The 27116-nt window shown below is 42.0% G+C and overlaps 1 protein-coding gene across 4 annotated transcripts in view; it reads right to left on the bottom strand.

Annotated features, from left to right (window-relative positions):
- Positions 1-27116, bottom strand: part of LOC127434305 (neuropilin and tolloid-like protein 1) — a 200729-nt gene that overhangs the window by 51195 nt on the left and 122418 nt on the right. The window lies entirely within an intron of this gene.

The raw sequence follows: 27116 nt of genomic DNA, 5'->3' as shown, positions 1-27116 counted from the left end.
GTGACGATACTCTGCGGGGCCCAGTTATTAACTGTCACATATGTGTTATGGTACGTATGAATGGGTTAATAGCGATTGTATCTGCCTTCCAGGTTAGGCTGTGGATCGAGGGATCTTTTCATTTTTTTGCACGCACTTCACTTTTACAGGCCAATTTTGTTTTAAAAATTTAATTAGTTTATTGAACCATAAAACAGGAATATTTCTGATTTCAAATTGCATTTCAAACTAAATGGAAATTTAATCAAATTAACAAAGTGGCCAAAAATATTATAAAAAATGACCTCCCCAAATCCAAAAAAAAAAAAAACATTTGACTCTCTCCAACTTCTTTCACTGGCCCCTTTTGCAGTTACTTCAAAATCACTTTTCAACAACAGGTGGAAAATTACTAATAAAAATTAGATAATGAATACTATTGAAATCTTCAAGCTGAGTTTAGACTTTGCACAGAAAACAGACTTCTCATACGTCTTAGCGCAATGACCTATTTTTCAGCAAAATATCAAATTGCGCTTTGCGACACTTCATTAACATACAATACACCAACCGTTTACGTGCAAGATATTACTACACTCCCACCTATGCCCACTTGCGCTGGCATGAAAACTGTACTTTGAATTAGCGTGGCCATGAAAATAGAGGCTAATGAGCCCTTCTTTTCATAGAATATATCTTGAATTAAGTTTTAATTTTCCTACCATGCTAGCAAATATTTATTGATTGTTTAAGCATAAATCTAACCAGTCTGATGATCATACACAATTTTCCTTCTAAAGTAAATATCACATTTAAAGGATGTTTAGATATTTTGTTTTTTTACTGGAAAACAACACAAAAAATGCTGATTAAGAAAATTACTTTTTTCAATGCTGGACCAGTTGTCCAAAGGCACAGCTCAGAGACGCTCATACTGATGAACTGCTGCAAGCAAATGATAATGTAATAGACCCCCCCCCCCCCCATTTTTTTCCCTTTCAGCCAATATATCAAATAAAGAAACAGCAAGATGGGGTGTGCATGTCTTGAAGGTTACATGCTTGTCCTCCTTAATTGGATGAGATATATGAAGGCTTGCGAGAGATGTGGCGAGGACAGCTATTTGAGCAACAGTAGCTGTGTCTGGGGGCAGACAAAATGTATTCCCTGCCATCTGTGCTTCAAACAATCATTCTTGAGAGAATTCTGCGGGCAACCAAATATGACATTGATTCAACACTGTTAAAGAAAATCATCTCAATCAAACTGAGAGTATTAGACTTGTATGGAGACCATGTTCAGTTAGATGCTAATTGTAAGAGGCAGTAGGAATGGAGGGCCCAGTAAATTCCATTCTACTTTAACATATTATGTGCTTGAAAAGACTCTTTGAGTATGTATTTGTTTGACGGATGACAACCACTACTAATGTAAACAAACATTTCAGCACACATCGGAGGAAGATCACGCTTCATGTATTGACTGTGCGTATAAGAGCTGTAAACTTTTTATCGTGGTACTTTGGTGACGAGTTGGATGTATGTATATAAAATAAACTTATGGTTTAAAAGACTGTATGAGCAAACATTTGAGCAAATATAAATTACAGAAGCTTGACCAGCGCAGCCTGTGTCAGTGCGAAAATGGATTTGAATCTGGCAGCTTGTAACGTAACTATCTGTTGCAGAAAAACATATGTGTGACGATACTCTGTGGGGCCCAGTTATTAACCGTCACATGTGTGATGGTACATATGAAAGGGTTAATAGCGATTGTATCTGCCTTCCAGGTTAGGCTGTGGATAGAGAGATCATTTAATTTTTTGCACACACCACTTTTTCACTTTTTCAGGCCGATTTTGTTTTAAAATTAAATTAGTTTATTGAACAATAAAACACTTTTTATTTCTAATTAGGAATATTTCTGATTTCAAATTACATTTCAAACTCAATGGAAATTTAATCAAATTAACAAAGTGGTCAAAATTATAATAAAAATTGACCTCCCCAAATCCAAAAATATTTAACTCTCTCCAACTTCTTTCACTGGCCCCTTTTGCAGTTACTTCAAAATCACTTTTCAACAACAGGTGGAAAATTACTAATACAAATTAGATAAATATAAACATAATAATAATAAAAATAATTGAAAAATAAACCATGAATTTAACTCAAATCTGTTTCATAAAATGGCTACAACAGTGATTGTCAGGGACATCATTTAATAATCCACTTCCACAATATTTCCAGAGTTTGGACATTAATTTTTATTACCACCAGATGATGATGAAATCTTCAAGCTGAGTTTAGACTTTGCACAGAAAACAGACTTCTCATACGTCTCATGCGTTTGCGTGCAAGATATTACTAACACTCCCATCTATGCCCACTTGCACTGGCATGAAAATTGTGCTTAGAATTAGTGTGGCCATGAAAATAGAGCCCAATGAGCCCTTCTTTTCACAGAATATATCTTGAATTAAGTTTAATTTTCCTACCAGACTAGCAAAAAGCATAAATCTAACCAGTCTGAAGATCATACACAATTTTCCTTCTAAAGAAAATATATCACATTTAAAGGATGTTTAGATATTTTGTTTTTTACTGGAAAACAACACAAAATTCTGATTAAGAAAAGTATTTTTTTTTTTTTTCGATGCTGGACCAGTTGTCTAATGTGCAGCTCAGAGATGCTCATACGGATGAATTGCTGCAAGCAAATGATAATGTAATAGACCCCCCCATTTCTTTTCCTATCAGCCAGTATATCAAATAAAGAAACAGCAAGATGGGGTGTGTGTGTCTTGAAGGTTACAAGCTTGTGCTCTTAATTGGATGAGATATATGAAGGCTTGTGAGAGATGTGGCGAGGACAGCTATTTGAGCAACAGTAGCTGTGTCTGGGGGCAGACAAAATGTATTCCCTGCCATCTGTGATTCAAACAATCATTCTTGAGAGAATTCTGCGGGCAACCAAATATAATATTGACTGTTAAAGAAAATCATCTCAATCAAACTGAGAATATTAGACTTGTATGGAGACCATGTTTAGTTAGATGCTAATTGTGAGAGGCAGTGGGAAAGGAGGGCCCAGTAACTTCTGGTCTGCTTTAACATATTAGTATCAGCCAACACTCAGGGAGAATGTACTTAGTTGTGATGACTCCTATTTTTAATTTACATAACTCTTCTCATCAGCACTTACAAAAGTCACAAGCAAGGGGAGTAAAGACAAGAGACCTAATGTATATTTTACATGGGGTAAGAGGATGTGACTTTTCAGATGATAAATAATAGTATAGTAAATTTGGCATTTTGTGGAAAAACTATTGTTATCATGCATGGTGATTTTAAGGGATATACAGTAAAGGGAATTTTAAGGGGGAAGGAAATCTCTATTCGGATGGGATAAGTTTACCGGACATATGTGTGTATGTTATTACTGCAGATGTCTGTAAATTTACTGTCAATCTGAATGGGACTCAAGCGATGTCTGCAGAAATCATAGAGGTGGGTGTGTCTTCTGCATTTACTCATTGTTGCCACATAACTGACCTATCAGAAAATGTATTGCAGTGCATTAATTATGCAGGGCATTTTAAACATGATCATATACTGGATCTGGGATTATTATAAGAAATTGATTGGAATATTTGGCAAAATATAACAGAACTGGTGATATGTAACGAGCGATAGTGAGAACAAACAGACCCAAGAGCAGAGGAAATGTTCAAAGGATTTATTAACAAAAAGTATGAGCAGTCACTGGGTTGTAGAATGTCGAAGATCCCGGCACTGTCTGCAGCAGCGGGAAGCGATCTCCGATAGCGTGCGCACCGTGGCCACACAAGGGGCAATCCGTAAAGAATGTGTGCTTGTGGAAGTCAGGAACAGACTCGTAGAATCCCCCGCTGAAGCTTAGTGAGGTGCAGAACAACGGCCAGCTGAGATGGGCGATCTCACTCCCAACACGCGGGCAGAGACGAGGTATCCTCCATGGAAGACCAGCTGACACGCAACAAAACTGGAAGGCAACTACACATCCGACACACGGGCAACCAACAGATACACGAGACAGGACCAACTAGGCAGAGAGAGTGAGGTTAGTACTCAACATCAAATAACAATCTAGCAAAGATACTGAGAACACGATGGGCTAAAGAAGGGAGTGAATCAGGGGAGAATAGGTGTTGCTCGGCACTCTAATCAGTAGCATGATCAGTGTTCCCCTCGGAACAATCAGTGTTCCCATGGCAACGCCGATCCTACATGCTGGCCGCACCTGCGAGACATGAGGAAGAGAAAATGACAAAACAAACCGACAAACTCACCGGCGCCGTGACATGATATTATTGAGCCTGAAATCCTATATTACACTCTTGAATAAAAAAAATTGAAAATCCGTTCACATTATATTTGTTCCTCTACAAAATATGTTCTGAAACATGGGGGGCAAATCACAATTTTACGTGCTTGTGTAGCTACTTTTCTAGTTTTTTAACAGAATATATATATAGGTCTGTTTGTTCTCACTATTGCTCATTACAAATCACCAGTTCTGTTCACAGGTTGGACAGTGCAGACTCAGTGGCTGTTTTACAAGCATGTCAGTTTGCATGAGATTATAATCAGGGGCTATTTTTACCAGGTTTTTTATAGAAGGTAAAATAGTCTACGCGATAATATTTAATGGTGCGTGAACGTGCAGTCCGTAAAAATTACTGGCATGACCAATTCGCACAGGATTAAAATCAGGGAGAAACTCTGGTAATTATTACCTTTTCCCACATCCAGAGGAACGTAACCTCCCCTAACGCTCTTATGAGCGTTGAACAATCCTTTGAGAACAAGTCGACTTGCCAAACAAATAGGGACAGGCTAGCCCAGCCGTGGCCTCTCTTCCTCTTTTTTTTTTCCCCCAAAAAGAGTGGGATTTTGTTTACCGGGTGGGGGCCATAAGTGTCTACGTCAGGGGGTTGTCACTCCCAAGGGGAAGACATCGCGGAGACCACACCCCGCCCGGGTGGGGGGTATTTTGAGTGGAAATATGTCACATGGTCTTACCAAATGTTGTCGGAAGTATGTCATGTGGAGGAGTCCCATGGTAGGTCCTACCCAAAGGGGGAGGAGTTCTACAAACACGGTGACCGGGGCAGAGGGACCTCTGCCCAAGGAAGATGCAGTTTACCAACAGGGAAATGATTTAGTGGAAGATATATCACATGGGGTCACCTATGGGGAATCAGCGCATGTGGAGCACCTACCCCAGTACAGGGCTTAGTTAGCACATGTACTGGGCTGGCAGTGAGTTTCTCTGCAAACTCGTCTGCCACAGGTCTAAGGAGGAAAGTCATCCAGGGGTCACAACTTGTGAACACAACTGGGAGTCAAAAGCACATGTCTTCACCTCATGGGAGGGGAAAGGCACTATGCGCAAGCGGTACACCCGGCCAGCTGTCCCCGAACTTACCTGCTCGTACCTGACAATACACGGGACGAGACCGGCTCAACCCAGAGATTATAGAACCTCGCAAAGGTGTTAGGTGTTTCCCAGCCTGCTGCTCTGCAGATGTCTGCCAAAGAGGTGACATTGGTCAGGGCCCAGGAGGCTGCCACACTCCTAGTAGAGTGGGCTTGTAGCCCCACAGGGGGCGGCATGTCCTGAGCGTGATATGCCATCACGATGGTGTCAATGACCCATTGGGCGATCCTCTGTTTGGAGACAGCGCTTCCTTTCCGCTGTCTGTCAAAGCAGAGAAAGAGCTGCTCGGAACTTCTAAAGCTCTACGTGCGATCCAAATAGATGTGTAAAGCACGCACCAGACACAGCAGCGCTTTCAGGTTCACCACCTGATCCCTAAAAGGGCTTGTGGGAACCTTGAGCACATAGCCCAGTCGGGGTCTCAGGATCACGTGAGAGTAGCCCGGTCCGAACTTCAGGCACGTTTCGCTGACAGAGAACGCCTGCAGGTCCCCTACTCTCTTGATGGAAGTGAGCGCAGTCAGGAGGGCAGTCTTCAAAGAGAGTGCCTTAAGATCAACTGACTCTAGGGGCTCAAAAGGAGCTCCCTGTAGACCCCGAAGGACTAAAGAGAGGTCCCACGAGGGGATGAGGCGCAGTATGGAGGGATTCAACCTCCTAGCGCCTCTCAGGAACCTGATGATTAAGTCGTGCTTCCCCAAATACTTACCATCTACTGCATAGTGATGTGCCGAAATGGCGGCTACATACACCTTCAAGGTGGAGGGGTACAGCCGCCCCTCCAGCCTCTCCTGCAGGAAGGAAAGCGTCGATCTGACTGCGCATCTCTGGGGGTCTTCACATCAGAAAGAACAACACTTAGTGAACAGACGCCACTTCAAGGCATACAGGCACCTAGCCTGAGTGATCGTGTCTACCACCGCAGGTGGTAAACACGTCTACCTGTGCTCGCCCGAATCGACTCCAAATCAGCTGGACCACCTGGGGGTGGAGTCTCCACTCTCCTCTGAGCGTAACCTGTCATGACAGCGCGTCCGCTGCGGTGTTGAAGTCACCCGGGATGTGAGTGGCTTGCAGCGACTGGAAGCGCTGCTGACTCCAGAGGAGGAGACGGCGGGCGAGTTGTGACATGCAACGGGAGCATAGGCCACCTTGGCGGTTGATGTACGCTACCATCGCCGTGTTGTCCGTCCGGACCAACACATGCTTGCCCTGGATCAACGGCCGGAGCCTCTGCAGGGGGAGCAGTACTGCCAACAACTCGAGGCAGTTGATGTGCCAACGCAGCCGTGGGCCAGTCCAAGAGCCAGCGACTGCGTGCCCGTTGCATATGGTGCCCCAGCCCGTCTTGGAGGTGTCCGTCGTAACCGGTGTGGCCACCACTGAGGATGCCATATACCCCAGGAGCCTCTGAAAAAGTTTCAGTGGAACCGCTGTCCTCCATCTGAACGCCTTCAGACAGTTCAGCACCGACTGTGTGCACTCGTTCGTGAGGCGCGCCGTCATCGAGACTGAGTCCAACTCCAAACCGAGAAAAGAGATGCTCTTAACTGGGGAGAACCTCTTAACTTTTTAAGTCCCAGCTGGCTGAGCTGCGTGATCCCTGTGCACACACAACACATCCCGAGAGTGAGCTAGGATTAGCCAGTCGTCGAGATAGTTGAGGATGCGGACCCAACTTCCTTTAGCGGGGCAAGGGCTGCCTCTGTGACCTTCGTGAAGATGCGAGGGGGCAAGGACAGGCCGAAGGGGAGGACCTTGTACTGGTACGCCCGGTCCTCGAAAGCAAACCGCAGGAAGGGTCTGTGTCAAGGTAAAACCGAGACGAGGAAGTACGCACCCTTCAGGTCTACCACCGTGAACCAGTCTTGATGCCGGACGCTCGCTAGAATGCGTTTTTGCATCAGCGTCTTGAACGGGAGTCTGTGCAAAGCCCGGTTCACCCGGTTCAGTACTCGCAGGTCCAAGATTGGCCGCAACCCACCGCCTTTCTTCGGTACGATGAAGTAGGGGCTGTAAAACCCCTTCATCTCGGCCGGAGGGACAGGCTCTATCGCACACTTCCGTAGAAGGGTAGCGATCTCCGCACGCAAGGTAGCAGCGTTCTCGCCCTTCACCAAAGTGAAGCGGATGCCGCTGAACCTGGGCGGGCGCCTGGCGAACTGAATCGCGTAGCCAAGTCGGACGGTCCGGGTCAGCCATCGCGACAAATTTTCAGTCTATTTTGAGCAAAACTAGTGGGTGACAAAATGCTTGAACAGCTGTGTAAAATTAATCACTGTGAAAAGGACAAGGGCATATACTTTTGATTTGTGACTCTGGAAGGACATCAGATAGAACAAAAAATCAATTGCTGAAACTATAAATCATATTAAGCCCAAATATTGTCACTAAGCCATGGCATAATACAGATTTTTGCTTTCCAGTCAACACTTTGTAGAAGGATGCTTTGCAAAGATAGATAGGAAACTGAGGCAATTTATTGTGTTTAGTTTTTAGCGTGTAAGCAGTAAAGTAATAGTTAAGTGAGAGAATAGGGGATTGATAAAAAGCAATTACACCAGAGTGGACCATATGTTTTTGGTAAGAAATGTAAATTTTTAGTCCCCTACATTTAAGAGAGAAACTACTTACACACAAACTTGTTTTTATATCATTGTGGGGACTCTCCATAGACCTCCATGCATTTTATGGATTTTATACAGATCTAATGATAATTTCTATCCCCTAACCCAACCCCTAAAACTAGAAAACTTTTTGCATTTTCACATTTTCAAAAAACATAGTTTAGTATGTTTAATAAGCCATTTCCCTCGTGGGGACTGCTGGCTGGGCCCCACAAGGTAGGTGATCTCAGGTTTTACTATCCTTGTGGGGACATCTGTAGTATAAACATGTACACACACACACATACTGTATATTGTACGTATATTTACTGTATATTAGGGCTGAATGAATTGAACAAAAAGTAATATTACGATTATTTTGAAAGATATTGAGATAACGATTTGAACTACAATAGGATAAACAAAAAACTAGTAAGTGACTCGTTTTTACCAAAATTTTATAATGTTTTGCTAATTTTCTTAGGCCACTCTTTGAGGGTTCACACTTGAGTCCTCTTAAAAAGAATCAAACTCTGACCTTTTTCACTTCAGACACACATACTGTATATACAGTATATTATATATATAATATTATGGCAAATTAGTGCCTAAAAGATTTGCATGTTTAGAGTAAGATTTGTAAAAAATGTAAATGAAATTTGCATGTGCAGAGTAAAAATTTTTAAAGCGTAACTAAAAATTGCAAGCGTAAAAATACATTTCATGTGCACAGGACTTTTGTAAAGGTGTAAATAAAGTTGCGAAGCATAAGAAAAAAATTAGCAATATTTTAATGCTTTGCATAAGTGTAATTAATGTGTTGTGAATCTGTAACTTCATATTAACACAGCACATCGCAAACCATCAATCAGCGATATGCAAGCAAAGGAAGGGTGTCATGAACAGCAAAATGGATTGACACATGGAATCTGTCTGTATGTTTAAAAATAAACAATTGCAAAGGTGTAATTACTTGTGTTTGCACTGAAAATATTTTCCAGAAATAATCCAACATACATTGTTCCATCTTCTCTTTTGTTGTGCTCACACATTTGGAACGACTTTCTCACTGGAGTTTTGCAAGCGCGAGGGGGAAAGTGTGTGTACCTGCTTCTTTTAACCAATCAAATGAAGTCATCTTTTAATGTTCAAAGAGTTTAGTTGTATATGGCTTACTCTTACCATTTTGTTTTCTATCATTCTATGATATGTTCTATGATACCAGAAAATTCCATCCATCCATCCATCCATCCAAATTTCATGTCAATGATAATTACAAAATATATTTAAAATAAAGAACAGAAAACAAGAAGAAACATTTGAACATCAGATTGAGATTCATATATTGTGGCAGCGGGGGCATGGTTAAGCGTCCGTCCGGAAAGAGAGAAAGCGGTAAGGGCGCTTGCACCTGAGCTAGATTATGTTTAACACCTGTCTCTTATTCCAGTGAGCATTGGGAGAGCAGCATATAAGCAGTCATGCCACCAGCAGAGAGAGAGAGAGAGCCTGGCACAAGGAAGGCCACAGTGCTCCTGAAGCTGTTGCGTTTAATCTGTTGTGTTTGTGAAGCTGATGTGTCTAAGTACCTATGTGCCTGTGAAGCTAATGTGTTTAAAAGTCTGCATGCCTGTGAAGCTGATGAGTTTGTATAGTTGTGAAGCATTGAAGTGACCAATTAAAAGTCTTACCTGAGCCTGGAATACCCACTTCCCTGTGTTCTCCTTCCCTTCTTCTGTGAAGTTGTGTTACACTGGTGCCAAAACCCGGGAATCAATATCAAAGATGGTATGCCTCATGGAGTCCTCACCACTAGCCGAGGTCCTCAAGTCCCTTGCCGGCCTACACCACTCCCACCAACAGGCCCTGCTTGAGCTCCGACAGGACCAAGATCGTCGGTTCCACGAGATCCTCAGAGCTCAGGCAGAGGACCGGCAGGTGATCCGGAGCCTCCTATGTCAGGGGAAAGCCCCGGCTGCGACCCTGGACAACAGTAGCCCCATGCCCCCGCCTATGCTCATGAAGATGGGGGCAGAGGATGACCCAGAATCCTTCCTGGACCTCTTTGAGCAGACTGCTGAGATCTAGGGCTGGCCGCGAGCTGAGTGGGTGGCCCGGCTCATTCCTTTGTTGTCCAGGGAGCCCCAACTCACAGCCCATCAACTGCCGGTGGCTAGTCTCCTGAACTACAGTGTCCTAGGAAGAACATACTGCAACGGGTTGGCAGAAGTCCAGAACAGTACCGGCAGCTCTTCCGGTCCATGAAATTGGAAAAGTCCGGCTGCCCGTTTGCCTTCTTCCAACAACTTTGAGACGCTTGCCAAAAATGGCTGCTGGTGGGGGACCGTGGCTTCAAGGGAATTATCGACCAGGTGGCACTGGAGCAGCTGTTCCGTCGACTACCAGAAAGGGCGGCGGAATGGGTCCAGTGTCACCACCCGGCATCGCTACAGGAAGCAGTCCAATTGGTGGAGGACCAGATGACGGCATACCCAAGGGCGGAAGAGCCCTCCCACTCTCCCTCCCCTCCCTCTATGTTTTCCCTGTTCTCTTCCACCTCCCCTCTTCTCTCTCACTCTGCTCTCTCCCCAGTGCCCATTCCTGCCCTGCGGATGCAAGGAGTCCTGCCACCGAAGCCTGTTCCCCGTCGCCCACAGCAGCAACAGTGCCCGCCGCTCTCCCCCTCAGGTGGAAGTGTCCGCCGACGCAGGTGCCGGCGTGGCGCCTGGTTGGTCTGCTGGAGTTGCGGGGATCCGGGACACTTCCGTGATCAATGCCCTGTGAGGGAGCCGGGAACGGTGGTCCGGATCCCCGACACTCCGCAGGCTGCCCCCGATCGGGTCGGAGTATACCGGATATCGGTAAGAGTCAAGGGGGGTACTCGCCAAGCGTTGGTGGACACGGGTTGTAATCAAACCACTATCCACCAATGCTTGGTTCAACACGAGGCTTTGGGCACAGCTAAAACGGTGAGGGTGAAATGTGTGCATGGAGATATTCACAACTACCCTGTGGTGACCCTTGTGATTAATTCCAGGGAACAAAACATAGAGTGGAGGCCGAGGTTAGTTCCCGCCTCACACATCCACTGATTTTGGGTACTAATTGGCCTGAATTTGAAATGTATTAAAGGGAATATGCGCAGATGGGTCCTGCACAAAAGCGATGAGATGTGAAATACGCGATGCTCTGGCAGGAGAGGTGGAGCCAGGGTCGTCTTCGTCTGCTCCACGTCAGGATGACGTGAGGGAGGGAGAGGCTGCAGCCCCTCCCATCCTCAGGGGATTTCCCGAAGGGGATTTCCCTTTGGAGCAGTCATGAGACGAAACCCTCAAGCACGCCTTTGACCAAGTGAGAGTGATCGATGGTCAACAACTCCAGCCGGGTGTCGCCCTTTCATATCCTTATTTCGCAATTATAAACGAGCGGTTGTATAGAGTGACGCAGGATGCTCAAACAAAGAAAGATACAACCCAGCTCTTAATACCGCAGAGCCATCGGGAAATGGTGTTCCAGGCAGCTCATTATAATCCCATGGTGGGTCATTTGGAGAAAGAAAAACACTGAACCACATAATAGCCCATTTTTATTGACCGGGCATTGGCAGCAATGTCCGCAGGTGGTGTGCGGCATGCCGCAAATGCCAGCTGGTGAATCCACCGGCCACCCCAAATGCTGCTGTATGGGCGCCGCCCGCGTGGTGTGCTTGATGTTATATGCGAAGCTTGGGAGGAGGGACCTTCAAACAGTAAGAATGAAATTCAATATGTTCTTGATTTTAGAGCAAAACTCCACACTTTGGGGCAACTAACACAGGAGAATTTGCTCCAAGCTCAAGAACGACAGAGCCGACTGTATGACAGGGGAACTCGGCTGCGGGAATTTGCACCGGGAGATAGGGTACTCGTATTACTTCCCGCATCGAGCTCCAAATTACTCGCCAAGTGGCAAGGACCCTTTGAGGTCACACGACGAGTGGGGGATCTCGATTATGAGGTAAAGTGAACCGATAGAGGGGGCGCACGTCAAATATATCACCTTGACCTCCTGAAATTGTGGAGGGAGGCGGTCCCTGTGACGTTGGCTACGGTAGTCCCGGAGAGGGCGGAGCTCAGGCCGGAGGTGAATACAAAACTCAATAATTTCACAGCCGGTCACTTGCAGAGACCACCTCTCACCGTATCAACTCGCAGAGGTTACCAAGTTGCAAAAGGAGTTTGCAGAAGTGTTTTCCCCTCTACTGGTCATTCAAACCTCATACAGCACCACATTGAGACCGAGCCAGTGGTGGTGGTATGTAGACGTTCCTACCGATTGCCCGAGCACAAAAAGAAAATTGTCCGGAAAGAATTGGATGCAATGCTCGATATGGGGGTAATAGAGGAATCCCACAGCGATTGGTCCAGCCTGGTTGTTCTAGTTCCTAAGAGTGACAGGTCTGTATGGTTCTGTGTGGATTATAGAAAAGTCAACACGGTGTCTAAATTTGATGCATACCCAATGCCTCGCATTGATGAGTTGCTCGATCAGTTGGGCACTACTCGATTTTATTCTACACTGGATTTGACAAAGGGATATTGGCAGATCCCCTTGACACCAATTTCCTGTGAAAAAACTGTGAACCTTCTCCACGCCGTTTGAATTACACCAATTTGTGACGCTTCCGTTCGGTTTGTTTGGAGCCCCGGCTATGTTTCAGCGTCTCATGGACTGAATCCTCAGACCGCATTCGGCTTACGCCACTGCCTACTTAGATGATATCATTATTTACAGCAATGATTGGCAGCGGCACATGCAGCATCTGAGGGCAGTTCTGAGATAGCTGCGATGAGCGGGACTCACAGCAAACCTCAAGAAGTGCGCGATTGGGCGGGTGGAGGTACGGTATCTGGGGTTCCACTTGGGCCACGGGCAGGTGCGTCCCCAAATTGACAAGACTGCGGTGATTGCGACCTGTCCGAGGCCCAAGACCAAAAAGGGGGTGAAACAGTTCCTGGGGCTGGATGGCTATTATAGGAGATTCGTGCCTAATTATTCGGATGTCACCAGCCCGCTGACTGGTCTCACTAAAAAGGAAGCTCTAGACCTGGTACAGTGGACGGAGCAGTGTCAACAGGCGTTCATGCAGGTTAAAGCCGCACTTTGCGGGGGGCCTCTTTTACATTCACCCAATTTCTCTCTCTCTTTTGTCTTGCAGACGGACGCTTCAGACAGAGGGCTGGGGCCATGCTCTCGCAGGTGGAGGAGGGGGAGGAGCGCCCGGTGCTGTACATTAGCCGCAAGCTCTCGCTGAGGGAGACTAAGTACAGCACCATTGAAAAGGAGTGTCTCGCCATCAAGTGGCGATCCTTACTCTCCGGTACTACCTGTTGGGGCGGGCCTTTACCCTCTGCTCGGATCATGACCCACTCCAATGGCTCCACTGCATGAAGGATACCAATGCACGGATCACCTGTTGGTATCTGGCTCTTCAGCCATTTAAGTTCAAGGTGGTCCACAGACTGGGAGTGCAGATGGCTGTCGCCAACTTCCTTTCCAGAAATGGTGGGGGAGTGGTAGACAAGCCAGATGTCTCCCCGGCCTGATTTGGGCGGTTGGGATATGTGGCAGCGGGGGCATGGTCAAGCGTCTGTACGGAGAGAGAGAAAGCGGTAAGGGTGCTTGCACTTGGGCTAGATTATTTTTAACACCTGTCTCTAATTCCAGTGAACATGGGGAGAGCGGCATATAAGCAGGCACGCCACCAGCAGAGAGAGAGAGAGAGTCTGGCACAAGGAAGGCCACGGTGCTCCTGAAGCTGTTGCGTTTAATCTGTTGTGTTTGTGAAGCTGATGTTTCTAAGTACCTACGTGCCTGATCTCAATGGTGTTGGCTCAACTTTACACACACAATAAAAGAACGCGTATCACAGGCTTAGATTTAGATAGGAATGTTAGAGACATGTCCCTATCAACTTTCAGAGAATCGGAAATGTCCCAACCAACATTTGGGCAATTTTGGACAATTTATTGTCCTACCTCTTCAGAAGCACCACACAAATGTGTCGTCACATGGCCCCTGTTACTTATCTCAGTGCTGTTCAGGAAGACCCAATCACAGTTGTTTGTAACATTTTTGTAAAAATCATTTTCTGGAGTTTACACTGGCAGATTACCATTGGTATCTTATGTCGAATCCTTGAAATTAATAGATTTAAACAAGCATACTTTTCATACACAAATACTTCCTGTCTAAATCAAAAATGCTGTTTTGCATGCAGCCCAATGGAGGATTCTGCTTTTTCGTCAGGTAAGTGCCCTCTTGAGGAAGACACCTTAAAGAGACCCTATTATGCTTTTTGGTATTTTTACCTTTCCTTTAGTGTGTAATATAGCTGTTTGTGCATGTAAACTGTCTGCAAAGTTACAAAGCACAAAGTCCGCACAAAAGGGAATTATTCTCTCCCACAGACAACACTGCTCAAGAACTACTAGAAACGGCTGAATTGTAGTCCAGCCATTTCTTCCGTAAAGTATCTACGTCATTATGTAATATACTTGCTAAGGGCTACTTTGGCCCGCCCTCAAACAAACGTAGTTTTAGCTGAGGCCAGGATGAGTTGGATTAGTGTTGTCACCATGTTGAGAAGATGCTGTTTTCTTCACTGCAAAAGCAAAACCTCTTTGTTTGGACTTCCAAAGGCAGACGAATTGAAGAATCAGTGGTTGAAATTTATTTTAATTATTTAGCAGTACAACCACAGCCAATGCCAGATTTTCAAGACGGTTACTCTTGAAAGATGGTGCAGTTCTCACTTTGTTGGGACAATCTGGTGCTTCAGTATCACAACCTGTAAGTATGCTTGATAATTTGTGGATTTATCTGCTATTGAGATTTCAAAAGCAGAGTTTTGTGTTGTAGCTACGGTGTACACCCAGTGCAAAGTTCTAGGCCTCTGCTAACCTGCTAACTAATGATATTGTGTTGAAATAGTTTTGCTAATCTGCTGCGGGCCCACTTTTACCTACAATTGTGTAGAATTATGCATATTGTTTGTCATTCTTACTATCATGATTAGTGATCAAGTGTGGAGATTTATTTTTACAAACTGTAATTTTACATCTGCAATCCATGGTAGTGCTCAGCTAACTTGCTATGTAATGTTATGGTTTTGGTAAGGGTTTACTATTCAGCTGTGGGCGGCTTTTATCTAAAACTGTCTAACAAAATGGTCTATCTCAAGAGTCTTATATAATTATATAATTACAAGCTGTAATGTTACAGCCGCTATCGGTAGGCCATGGCTAACTTGCTCACTAACCGGGAGTAAGCCTCTGTTCTCCGTTCATATCTCAGGCGAAAAAAGTTCGGCTACACCCATTCCAGCAAAAGATGACTAACTTAGATGCACTACGTGCCTTTTATTTGAAGCTTTGTTAGGTTCACAATAATCAACAGTGTACTTGTAAGAAAGCTACAAAATCCAAACTTACCACTGTGAAATGTCCTGCTCAAGTCGTGCTTGCGAATGTGGTTCGGGTCGATCAGCTTGTTCTTCCAAACTTTCATTATTGGATTTGGACTCAAACTGGTACGGCAAAAACTGACACCAATGTTACCATAGTTACAACTGTGTTTACAGCTGTTAAGGAAGCCTAAAACTCAGTTATGGTAAGGGCCATTACATTTCCGACACACACTCTATGCGGTTCACCAAACACAACAGACTAGGCCAGCTGACCAATCGGAGCAGACTGGGCTTTTCGGAAAGGGGGGCTTTAAAGAGACAGGACCTAAATCAGAGCGTTTGAGCCAGATGATGAAAATAGGTTTAGCAGAATTGTACATTATGAGAAAAATAATGTGTTTGTTTAACAGTAAAGCATATAAACCTATTCTAGTAGACCCCCAAAATAAAATCATGAACCTGTAAATTAGCATAATATGGGCTCTTTAAAATTTGAACGGCTGTGTCAGAGATGCAGGATTTTAAGATGCTAGTATTACTCCCAATAAATGTTTTATTTTGCACATTAGAGAAGAACATCAGGAAAGATTGGAAAATAATATTTTTTCACTAAAATAAGGCATTTGTGATCAAAAAAGGCATTAGCTGTAGGTTAAACCTAAAGCCTACTTTGTTCAGGAGGCCTATTTTTTCAGATAAAATGTAAGTACATATAAATAAGAAATATGAGAAAAGATTATGTGGGCGTGAGGGGAGTTGGAAAGAAGAAAGTGTGGAAAAATGTCAGTGCTCCATTCTTCCCACAATTTGTTTATCATGTGATGTCATTTTGCACATTTAAATTGTTAATTTACCCTACCCTTTGTTTAGATTTCCATAGGTTTAATGCTGGATAATACATTTTTCAGAATGTCACTTCATATCCATTGGATATAATCGAGGTAAGTTTTCTTGAAAAATATAAAAAAGTTTGTCCTAATAATCTTAGATGTATCGCATCGGATATCACAGTCACATTATCCAAGTTTATTGCATATCACATTTTTCCTCTTAACTGTGAAGCCCTAGTGGTCAGTTCTTAATTAGTTTGTTATTTAGAAATCCTTTAAAAAGAAAAAGAAAAAAAGGCTAGTATTTAATATTGTAGGGCAGAGAAATAAGAAACTAATTTAATTTAAGAAATTTGACTTGTTATCAGGGCCAAATTAACACACGAGCTTACCTGGGCTGAAGCCCGGGGTGCCGCAGGGGTGGCATCTGTCACTGTTTTTGCCGTCAACGTTCGCGGGAGCAAGTGCATGTAAACGCGTGCAGTGGGAGTCGCAAATGTAAACACGGAGATGGTGCTCAATAGAGAGAGCGATCCGTGTAGCGCATGGTCACAGAGTAAATATGCCCCCCCCCCACCAATGTTTACATTTTATATTATTATTATTATATATTGTTTTATTTATATGTTTAAGTTTTTAAAAGAAGAATTACCATACTGCCATAGGAACAATGCTGAGCCATATGAAGAAAAAATCAGTCTGATAAAAAGATTTATCAGTCTGTTCCTTAACTGATAAAAACAAGATTGAACTATCTTCCTGATGAGATATTCCAAAATTAACATTTGTGTCAAAATAGATGCCCACATTTTTCACTACCTGCTGAATTTATTTGCAACCAATGGATCTAATGAGGGCTTCTTCAGAAGCGGTGTAACTATTGCAGTCTTAACTCCTCTGGGACACATCCTGACACAAGTGAGCTATTTACTTTAAACAACATTTTATTGGTTACAAGAAGCAGGTAGATCCTCCTTCCCCCACTTGCAAAAGTTGTGCCAAAATTATGAGTGCAAAAAAAGGGAAGAATGGAACAATGTATATCGGATTATTTCTGGAAAATATTTTTGCCACAAAGTAATTTACAACTTTGCAATAGTTTATATTTGCACATACAGTCTGATTCTATGCGGTCAATCCATTTAGCTGTTCATGACACCCTTTCTTTGCTTGCATATCGCTGATTGCAGATTTGCAATGTTTTTGGCCATTGTGACAAGGAGGAGGGTGTCGCTGGGCCGTGAGGATGTATGCCCGGTTTTGAGTTGCCCAATCAGCGGGAGAGGGATAAAAAGAATAGAGCCGGGGACGCCAGAGAGAGAGAGAGAGAGAGAGAGAGAGAGAGAGAGAGAGAGAGAGAGAGAGAGAGAGAGAGAGAGATGCATGAAGCTGTGTGTGTGTCATTGTTTATGTTGAAAGTCTTCATCAGTGTTTTATTAAAAGTCTTGTGATTGTTAATCCGGTTCCTGTTTCCTCCTTTCCCTACTGAACTAGAGGCTTGTCCATTACATTTGTGCCGAGATCCAGGAAAGGAGGAAGGGCAAGCTGTCCGAGAGAACTCACGCTGCCATCTGCCAGGAGACGGAGGAGCCACTGCCGTCTGCCAGGAGCCGGAGGACCGCTGCCGTCCGCCAGGAAGCAGAGAAGCTGTTGCCGTCCGCCAGGGGACAGAGGAGTCGCTACTGTCTGCCAGGAGGCAGAGGAAATGCTGCTGTCTGCCAGGGGAAGGAGGAGTCACTGCCGTCCACCAGGAGGCAAAATCCAGTGCCATCGCCTGGCATCGCGGAGGATCGCTGGACAGCTGGCTGAGGACCGAATGGCAACATGAGATTTTTTTTCTCATTTTCTTTTCTCTCTCTCTCTTCACTCTCTCTCTCTGTCTCTCCAACTCACTCTGTCTCCCTCCCCTCGTCCTACCCAGGTTCCCAGGAAGTGGGAAAGACCAGTCACGACAGAAGACCGAAGGGGCCACTCCTCCCCTCCAGGAAGTGAGGAGGGGAGTATGTCAGGCCGGAGGTTTCCCTGACCAGAATCGGTTGGTGGGGGTATGTGATGAGGGCGTGGCCGGACGATGCACACCCGGTGCTGAGTCGCCCAATCAGTGGGAGAGGGATAAAGGAGGAGCCGGGGATGCCACATGGAGAGAGAGACGCACAAAGCTGTGTGTGTGTGCGCGTCATTGTTTATGTTGAAAGTCTTTGTTAGTGTTTTATTAAAAGTCTTATGATTGTTAATCTGGTTCCTGCTTCCTCCTTTCCCTACCGAACAAGAGGCTTGTCCATTACATTGGTGCCGAGACCTGGGAAAGGATGAAGGGCACGCTATCTGGGAGAACTCGCCACTTCCGTCCGCCAGAAGACGGATGAGCTACTGCCGTCCACCAAGAGGAGGAGCCGTTGCCATCTGCCAAGGGACAGAGTAATTGCTGCTGTCTGCCAGGAGCCGGAGGAATCGCTGCCATCCGCCAGGAAGCGGAGGAGCCGTTACTGTCGGTCAGGGGACGGAGGACCTGCTGCCGTCAACCAGGAGGCGAAAGAACCGCTGCTGCCCACCAGGGGATGGAGGAGTGGCTGTCATCCACCAGGGGGCGGAGGAGCGGCTTAGGACCGGGTGGAGCCAAAGAAGAGTGTTTTCTTTTCTCTCTCTCTCCTCTCTCTCTCCCTCTCTCTCTCTCTCTCTCTGTATCTCCTGCTCACTCTTTCTCTCTCCCCCTCCCTCCCCTTGTCTCTCTCAGATTCTCAGGAGGCAGGGAGGAGCATCGGTTGCAGAATGTCCGGGGGGGCAGCGTCTCCCCTCCAGAGATGGGGAGGGTAAGCCAGTACAAATGGCACCCTGGCCTGAATTGGGCGGTGGAGGAGTGTAATGAGGAGGAGGGTGTGGCAGGGCCATGAGGATGCACGCCCGGCACTGAGTTGCCTAATCAGGGGGAGGGAGATAAGGGAAGAGCTGGGGATTCCAGAGAGAGAGAGAGACACACATGCGGCCGTGTGTGTGTGTTTGTTACTGTGTTTTCAGTTTATGTTCTGTCTAATTAAAGTCCTGTTGAATGTGATTCCGGCTCCCGCTTCCTCCTTTCCCAAACACTGTTACAGCCATATTTCAGTGAAAAAATAAAAATAAAACAGTGCCAAAAGTAAGCGTGAAAGCGTGAAGTTACAAATTCACAACAGATTAACTACACTTATGCAAAGCATTAAAATATTGCTAATATTTTTTCAGTATGCTTACAACTTGATTTACACCTTTTACTATATGTTCAGGGAGCATGCTTTTTTTTTTAGGCTGTGTGCATGCAAATATTTTAGGTACTAATTTACCTTCTTAATATATACAGGATATGTGTGAGTGTGTGTGTGTGTGTGTGTGTGTGTGTGTGTGTGTGTGTATGAGTGTTTTATAAGCAGTTGCTTTCTTACATTTTTTTTACATTTCTTATCAAAAATATTAATAAGTAGTAATTAAATAAATAAATGGACATTACTGTAAATAGTTCAGTCCTTCAAATAAAAGAGATCTTGTGGTGGTTAATAATGTGTAACATAGTTGCAAATAACTCAAATTAGTTTAAAATAAACTAGAAAAAAATGCAACTCATTCCCATTTATTCACAAAAAAGGATTATAGGCCAAACACTGAAGACAAGGTCTGTTGAGACCTTCCTTTTTATTATGCATGGAGCACTTTGATTTTGCACACTTATACATATGAACCAAAAAAGAAGAACTTTTTGGAAATTTCTGCTTATAATTCTCTTTTTTTATTTGAATTTATATACATAAATCATTTTATAATTTGAATAAAGAGACTATAGAGTTATGACATAAATCTATCTTTAGACTCACTCTATTTATTCCAGAGAGACATATAATAAATGTTGCTAACAAGTGTACTTAACACACATTTGGATGGGGGAAAAAATAATGTCAGAAAAAACTGAGCAATTTAAGCAATCTGTGTGCTGTTTTATTGTACCAGGAAATGGAACAGGGCATCCAAAAACAGAAGGTATGTATTTTGCACAGGGTAAAATGGTGAGGTCAGGTCTAATTCATCAGCTGTAAACTTCTCCCCTGGCAACAGTGTTCTGATTAAAAAATGCAAATCTGACCCCAAATAAACTGCACCGCCTGACCTTTTCCACGTGGAAATCTTTTCTTTGATTCTCATCTCCCATTAAAACAATGCCAGTCCTGAGCTCATTCTGCACTGAAAAAATAATTTTCTATATCAGTGTTGTTTTCTTGTAAACAATATTTAAATATTTAAACATTCTTAAAACAAGATATATTTACTTTATAATAAGATTATTTATTTTACCCCACTGGCAAATATTTTGAAGCATAAATCTATTACAGATGGGTGAGGTTTATTCTTAAAAAAAAAAAAAAAAAAAAAAAAAAATGGGGTAAGAAAAGTACACTAAATTTGATAACACTTTTTAATAAGGGACCATGAATAATCATGAATATATACCTGGATTAATACTTCAGCATGAATTAATGATCAGTTAAGTCATGTACTAATCAAGAACTAATGAAGAGCTAACCTTAACTATGAATGGAGTCATGTGGATTCATACATGAATTACAGCCACTTTAATTAAATGTTAGTACATTTTTGATAGTTAATGCATTAATTAACATTTGGGAGTAAACACAAAAATGTTTCATCACATGATGATGTTACATAAAATATTAATTCAAACAGGCTTTATTAGAAATAATAAAAATAACTTTAACTTTGAATCAAACATGCATCATTTAATATTGTCATAATTAATACATTTCATACTAACGTATGCTGTCTGCAATTTTGCCACAAACATCAAATGACAAAGGCTTATCCCACCATTATTTACATGCATCATCCTTATCAAATAGAGAAAAACATGCAGTATTAATAAGTGTCACCAATAATTTGATCTCAACCCATTTTGCAATTTTCTCTGTCCCTTTACCTTCATACTCACTCTACCACTCAGTTTAGGCTACTCATCATCCAGACAATAGAAATAGGTAAAAATGTCCTTGTGTTGCTGAATCAATATTTATTCAGATGAATATATATAACTGATCAATATTTCTTTAGTAAATTTCTCCTTTTGTGTTCCATGGAAGACAGAAAGTCATGCATGTTTGGAATGATACAAGGCTGAGTAAACAATGGAAGAATTTTCATTTCTGGGTGTTCTATTCCTTAACCGTTAACTTTAACTGTGACAGCTGGAGGTTAGCAAATGCTTGATTCGAAATGAGATGTTACGATTAAAATCGTTTCTGAATTTTACCAAGATTGGAAACGTTTATTTGATAATTTAAGGAAAAACATTAACTTGTGAAGCATTTCTAAACACATCTAAAGGGAAGATGGTCTTTCAGTAATATTTTGTCACATTAAAGGTTTGAATTTTGGATTTTTTTAAACTGTCATATACAGTATGTTGGTTGATTTGTATTTTCAAATCAACACAACTTCAAAGAATCTTTGTCTTTGGTTATTTTACTAGTGCAAAAGGATATTAAATGATTTGTTAATGCAGCATCATGACATGAATTTACTTAACCTCTTGAGACCTGAGCGTAACTGCTGTGTGCATTTTTAGGGGTTCAATCCCGAAGGGCTGAAACCCTATTGTAATTTTTAAGATTTTTATTATTATTAGGGGTTCAAGCACTTAGCGCTGAAACCCTATTGTAATTGTTAAGATTTTTAGGGGTTCAAGCGCTTAGCGCTGAAACCCTATTGTAATTAAGATTTTTATTATTATTATTATTATTATTATTATTAGGGGTTCAAGAGCATAGCGCTGAAACCCTATTTAATTGTTAAGATTTGTATTATTATTATTATTATTATTATTATTATTATTCCGCCATAAAACTGATCGGGCAGAGCAAACCGTAAGGCCTAGAGACTTGAAACTTGGTCAGATGGTAGTAGTATTGCTCGCTACTCAGAAACACAGACTCGGCGAAATCGGTCAAAATGGGGGCGCTACAGCGATCAAAAATGCGAAATTGCTCATAACTCCTAGACCATTTGTCATAGACTCAAGTGCTTTATACCATTGGAATCCTTGGCTCAAACCAAACAAAACATATATCTCCAATTTCATTTCTGCCTATAAAATGTTTCCGCCATCTTGGATTTTTCATAAACCTACTTTTGCGAACTAGTCCTAGGTTTTTCGTCCGATCGTGACTAAACCAGGGCCAAACGATTCTATGGAGTCTCAATATCAAAAGTTATCAAAAAAAAGTTTGAAATTTCGACTCGAGCTAGCTATGGTATGCGAAAACATCGGAAGTAGGAGTGGCCAATTTTATGTACATGGCTATAACTCTTGAAGGAAATGAGATATCTTCACCAAACTTGGCATGCTTATGTAAGAGGTCAATCTTTGGTCGCCCAGAAAAGTGGCCGCGGTTTTGCCACATGGTGGCACTATAATACCAATGCCATCATTGTCTTTATGGACATTCAAGTATGTTGAAAAACATGGCCGCCATTGGCCAATCAAATTTCAACAGCTATTACACAAAGTTAACAACGACCGATCGGAACGAAACTTGGTGGACCTATTTGACTCTTGGTCTGAGAGGGTTGTGCAAAGTTTTAAAAAAATCGGCCACTAGGTGATGTTATCATGATTTTTGTAGGTGTTAATGGTTGTATATAATGCAGTGTTGTGAAAAAACACAAGGAATATATATCACTTGATAGCTCTTCTCATTCTAAACAACTTTGCCTCAACAAGCATTGGTGTCTGTCAAACTGTTCAGTAAATATTTCAGAAAATGTTAAAAACCTACTTTTGCGAATTAGTCCTAGGTGTTTCGCCCGATCGGAACCAAACCAGTGCAGAAATATACGCTGGAGTCTGATTATCAATAATTATAAAAAAAGTTGAAATTTCGACTCACAGGCGCTAAAGGGTGCCAAAACATTCAAAAAGGGTAGGACATTTGTACTAAAATGGCTATAAAGCCTGAACGAAATGAGATATTTTCACCAAACTTGGTACACATGTGTATGAGCTCAATCTGAGGTCACAGTAAAAAAAAACACAGAGTTTGGCAACTTGGTGGCGCTATAACAGGAAAAAAACAGGAAAAACAGCTCTAACTACGCAACCATTAGTCTGATTGAATTGAAAAGCGGCATGCAGTGTCTTTGTCCAAGGTGCCATGACTGTCTATGAGGACACTGGTTTATCTCAAAAAGCATGGCCGCCATCAGCCAATGAAGTTTGAGCACCTATTAGACAAGGTTAACGGAGGCCGATCAGCACAAAACTCGGTGGGCTTGTTTGACTCCTGGCCCTAGAGGTCTGCGAGAAATTTGAAAAAAATCGGCCAATGGATGGCGCTAACGAGTTTCACGCCTCTGTATTCACATGGTGTTTCACACATACACACAATGGCTGTGTCCCAATTCAAAGGCTGCATCCTTTGAAGGACTCGGACTTCAAAGGCCACGCCTTCGAAGGCCGCAAAGGTCAGACTGAGCATTGTTAATTGGGAGGACTGTTCTTGTCACCTAACAACTGTGACAGCTGCCGAGTGACTGTAACGTTTGTACTGGACTTTTTTGAAAACAAAACAGGGTTCACAAACTGTCTAAATATTTTCACCATGGTCCATTTCTGTATATAATAAAGAGTATAAACTATATATAATTGCAGCTTATTAAGATATAAGTCAACATTTGAATCACTTTAAAGTTTTTTTTTTTTTTTTTTTTTTTACATTTGTATCATTAGATATTTGAGTAAGTTGAAACCCAATACTTACGTTTAAAAGTGTAATTTGGCAATTTCTTTAAAAAAAAATCCTGTCATCACTGGCGCAATGAATTCTGGGGTAGGCAAGGCCGCGAAGGATCCATCTGTTGTATCCTTCATTTCACGGGAAATGAAGGACGCATTTGGAGGCCGCATTTGAAGGAGCCTTCGAATTGGGACAGCCTTTGTCACGCAGCAGTGACGCAATCGGCCTTCGAATGCGACCTTTGAAGGATGCAGCCTCTGAATTGGGACACAGCTATATTTCATATCATTTGTTAGATCTCCTCATACTGAACAACTTTGCCTCAAGAACCACTGCTGTCAATCAAATTGTTCATTAAATATTCACGATTATGTAAAAAATCGACTTTTGTGAACTAGTACTAGGTTGTTCGCTCAATCTCAATAAAACCAATGCAGTACATTTCTCTGGACTCTCTAGATCAATAATTATATATATAAAAAAAAAAAAATGTTGAACTTTACCCTTTGGGTAGCTATAACAGTGTCATTTAGAAAATGGCCATGGTCAAGTGTACAAATAAGCCCATAATTCCTAAAAAAAAACTCAGAACTTCACGAAATTAGGTGAGCACATGCAACCATATGATTCTAAACAAGCATGCAGACGTTTATGGAGATCGGACCATGGGTGGCGCTATGAGCTTTAAAAAGCTTTAAAAACCATGTATTTCCTTAGTAAATTGCCTGTATTGGCTGTAAATGGTCTATTCCATCTATGATCTAGATGGTTACACGCTTGCTAAATAAAACATAATACCTTTTTACGCATGTGCTTAAAAGCCTTAAACTGCTTGAACCCCGTTAATTGCTGCTCACCCTACCACTCTGTTTAGGCTACTCATCATCCAGACAATAGAAATAGGTAAAAGTGTCCTTGTGTGCAGCTATATTCCATTTTTGATTTGTAACTAGTAACCTAATAAACATGTTTTTTTTTCTAGAGCAAATAATTTTCCTAAAATTGTATGTCCACATATGTGGACAGCGGGACTAAGTTGCAAAATTTTAAATAATACCAAGTTATAGAAAGTTATTATGTTTCCATAAGTGTTTGTTATTCATCTTTTGGAGACGTTACAGACATTACAGCTTATTTTATTTATTTATTTATTTATTTATTTATTTTTTTTTTACTTTGGCAACAAAATCTCAATTTTCTCTCTTTGCACTGTCAAACAAACAAGTGCTAGCCAGTGCTGAAGCATTTTACCAATCAGAAACTATCATGATTAATTGTGATTCAAAGTAATGGCCAGCATCATCCAATCACTGCAAACTATGTTAAAATAAAATTATACATAATAAATTCTAAATCTATGTACTGATTACCTTTGTTCTGATGTTTGCCAAACCCTTTGAGTAGTCCAAACATCATCTGAAACCTGAAACTGAACTTTTGGTCTGATTTTAGGGATGATTGCACTTGGCTGCATAGGAAAGGTATACAATGCTCCCTTGCTCCCTATTTAGTGAATTACTTAACCTCCAGTGTGCTGTCTGTCTGCACTGGTCTCAGAACAGTTTGAAATGTACCTTATCTCCATCATAACTCCATATAAAGCCTTTGAAAGCAAACATTTTCAGCTTGATGAATGATTTTTCAAGGAAATATATATATATATATATATATATATATATATATATATATATATATATATATATATATATATATATATATATATAAATATATAGTGCACACTGTGTTTAGCAGCGTGGTGTTTTGTGATAAATTGCTCAATTTTAAAATGGCATATTGGATGAATCTAGAGACTCTAATCTTTTGATTTAAACAGGTTGTAAAAATTTAATTAGTTTTTCTTACAAAGACAAACTCTGCTGTGATCGGCGCCATGTTGTTTTGTCACGTGACTCCATATGTCAAAAGTTTAACCCTTTACTGACAGTCCAGAGTCTTCTGAACTGAGATCAATCAGTTTAAAAGAATGTAAATTATGCGTTGTGTATAGTGAAGCCAAAATACAACGTCCTTGCATTTGTACAATGGGGTTATGGGGAACATCATTATTAAATCAGTATTAACTACTCATACACTTATCATGAACTCATGACTTGTTAATGCAGCATCAAGTAATAACTTCACTTAAAGGGGCATATCATTAGTAACTAGTGCTGGTCGGACGATATTAGCCTTTCTCAGATATATCGTATCGGCGTATATGTTTTCTGATATGTGCAGATATTAAAACTTTTTTCAGAACATATAATGCAGAAAAAAAATGCTTGGGTGATTTAGAATTGGTGTCATAACGTAGTTTGTCCAGCAGAGCGTGCTCTGACACAATTTTTTACAGAGCTGAGCTGACGTGGTTCTGTAAACAGTGCGGAGTTAAGCGGTGCAGAGTTAAGTGGCGTCTTCTCGGTAAGTTGCTAACTAGTTTGTGAAATACATATTGGAAAGTTAATAAACAATGATTCCATCATTTTCCCTTTTCAGTATAACTTATGTAATGTTAATCCTGTCCCTGACAACCATGTCACTCATGCTTTCAGATGGAAAACATTTATACTTATAAATGATGCGATCCAAAGTGCATTTGAACAGCGGTGAAACACTTTCTTATGATGTGTTACATTCATTCATGGAGCAGAAGAAATAGAAATAAACCTTGTGTAAATTGTCAGCCTTACACTAAGCTAAAATACTATTTCTAGCCATTTTACATGCACATGTTACCAGGCATGATAATTGTTGTTTTATCAAGAAAATTCACATTGGATCATAATTTCTTTTTTCTAGTAAGACTATTGAAGTTGATGTTAGGGTTAAAAATCATATTCTTGATAATAATTTTTTTATTGTTTTCCTGTAAAAATATCTAAAAATCCAAATCAATTAGATTGATCTTGTTTTAGAAACAACACTGCATAAGATATTTAGTTTTTTCAGAGAATGTATTTTTAATACACGGTCTTTCCAACCATGTGGAGAGCCTTCAAGGTAG

Source organism: Myxocyprinus asiaticus, chromosome 44, assembly GCF_019703515.2.
Source record: "Myxocyprinus asiaticus isolate MX2 ecotype Aquarium Trade chromosome 44, UBuf_Myxa_2, whole genome shotgun sequence".
NCBI lineage: Eukaryota > Metazoa > Chordata > Actinopteri > Cypriniformes > Catostomidae > Myxocyprinus > Myxocyprinus asiaticus.
Note: the sequence above shows the minus strand (reverse complement) of the source record. Positions and strands in the feature narration are given on the sequence as shown.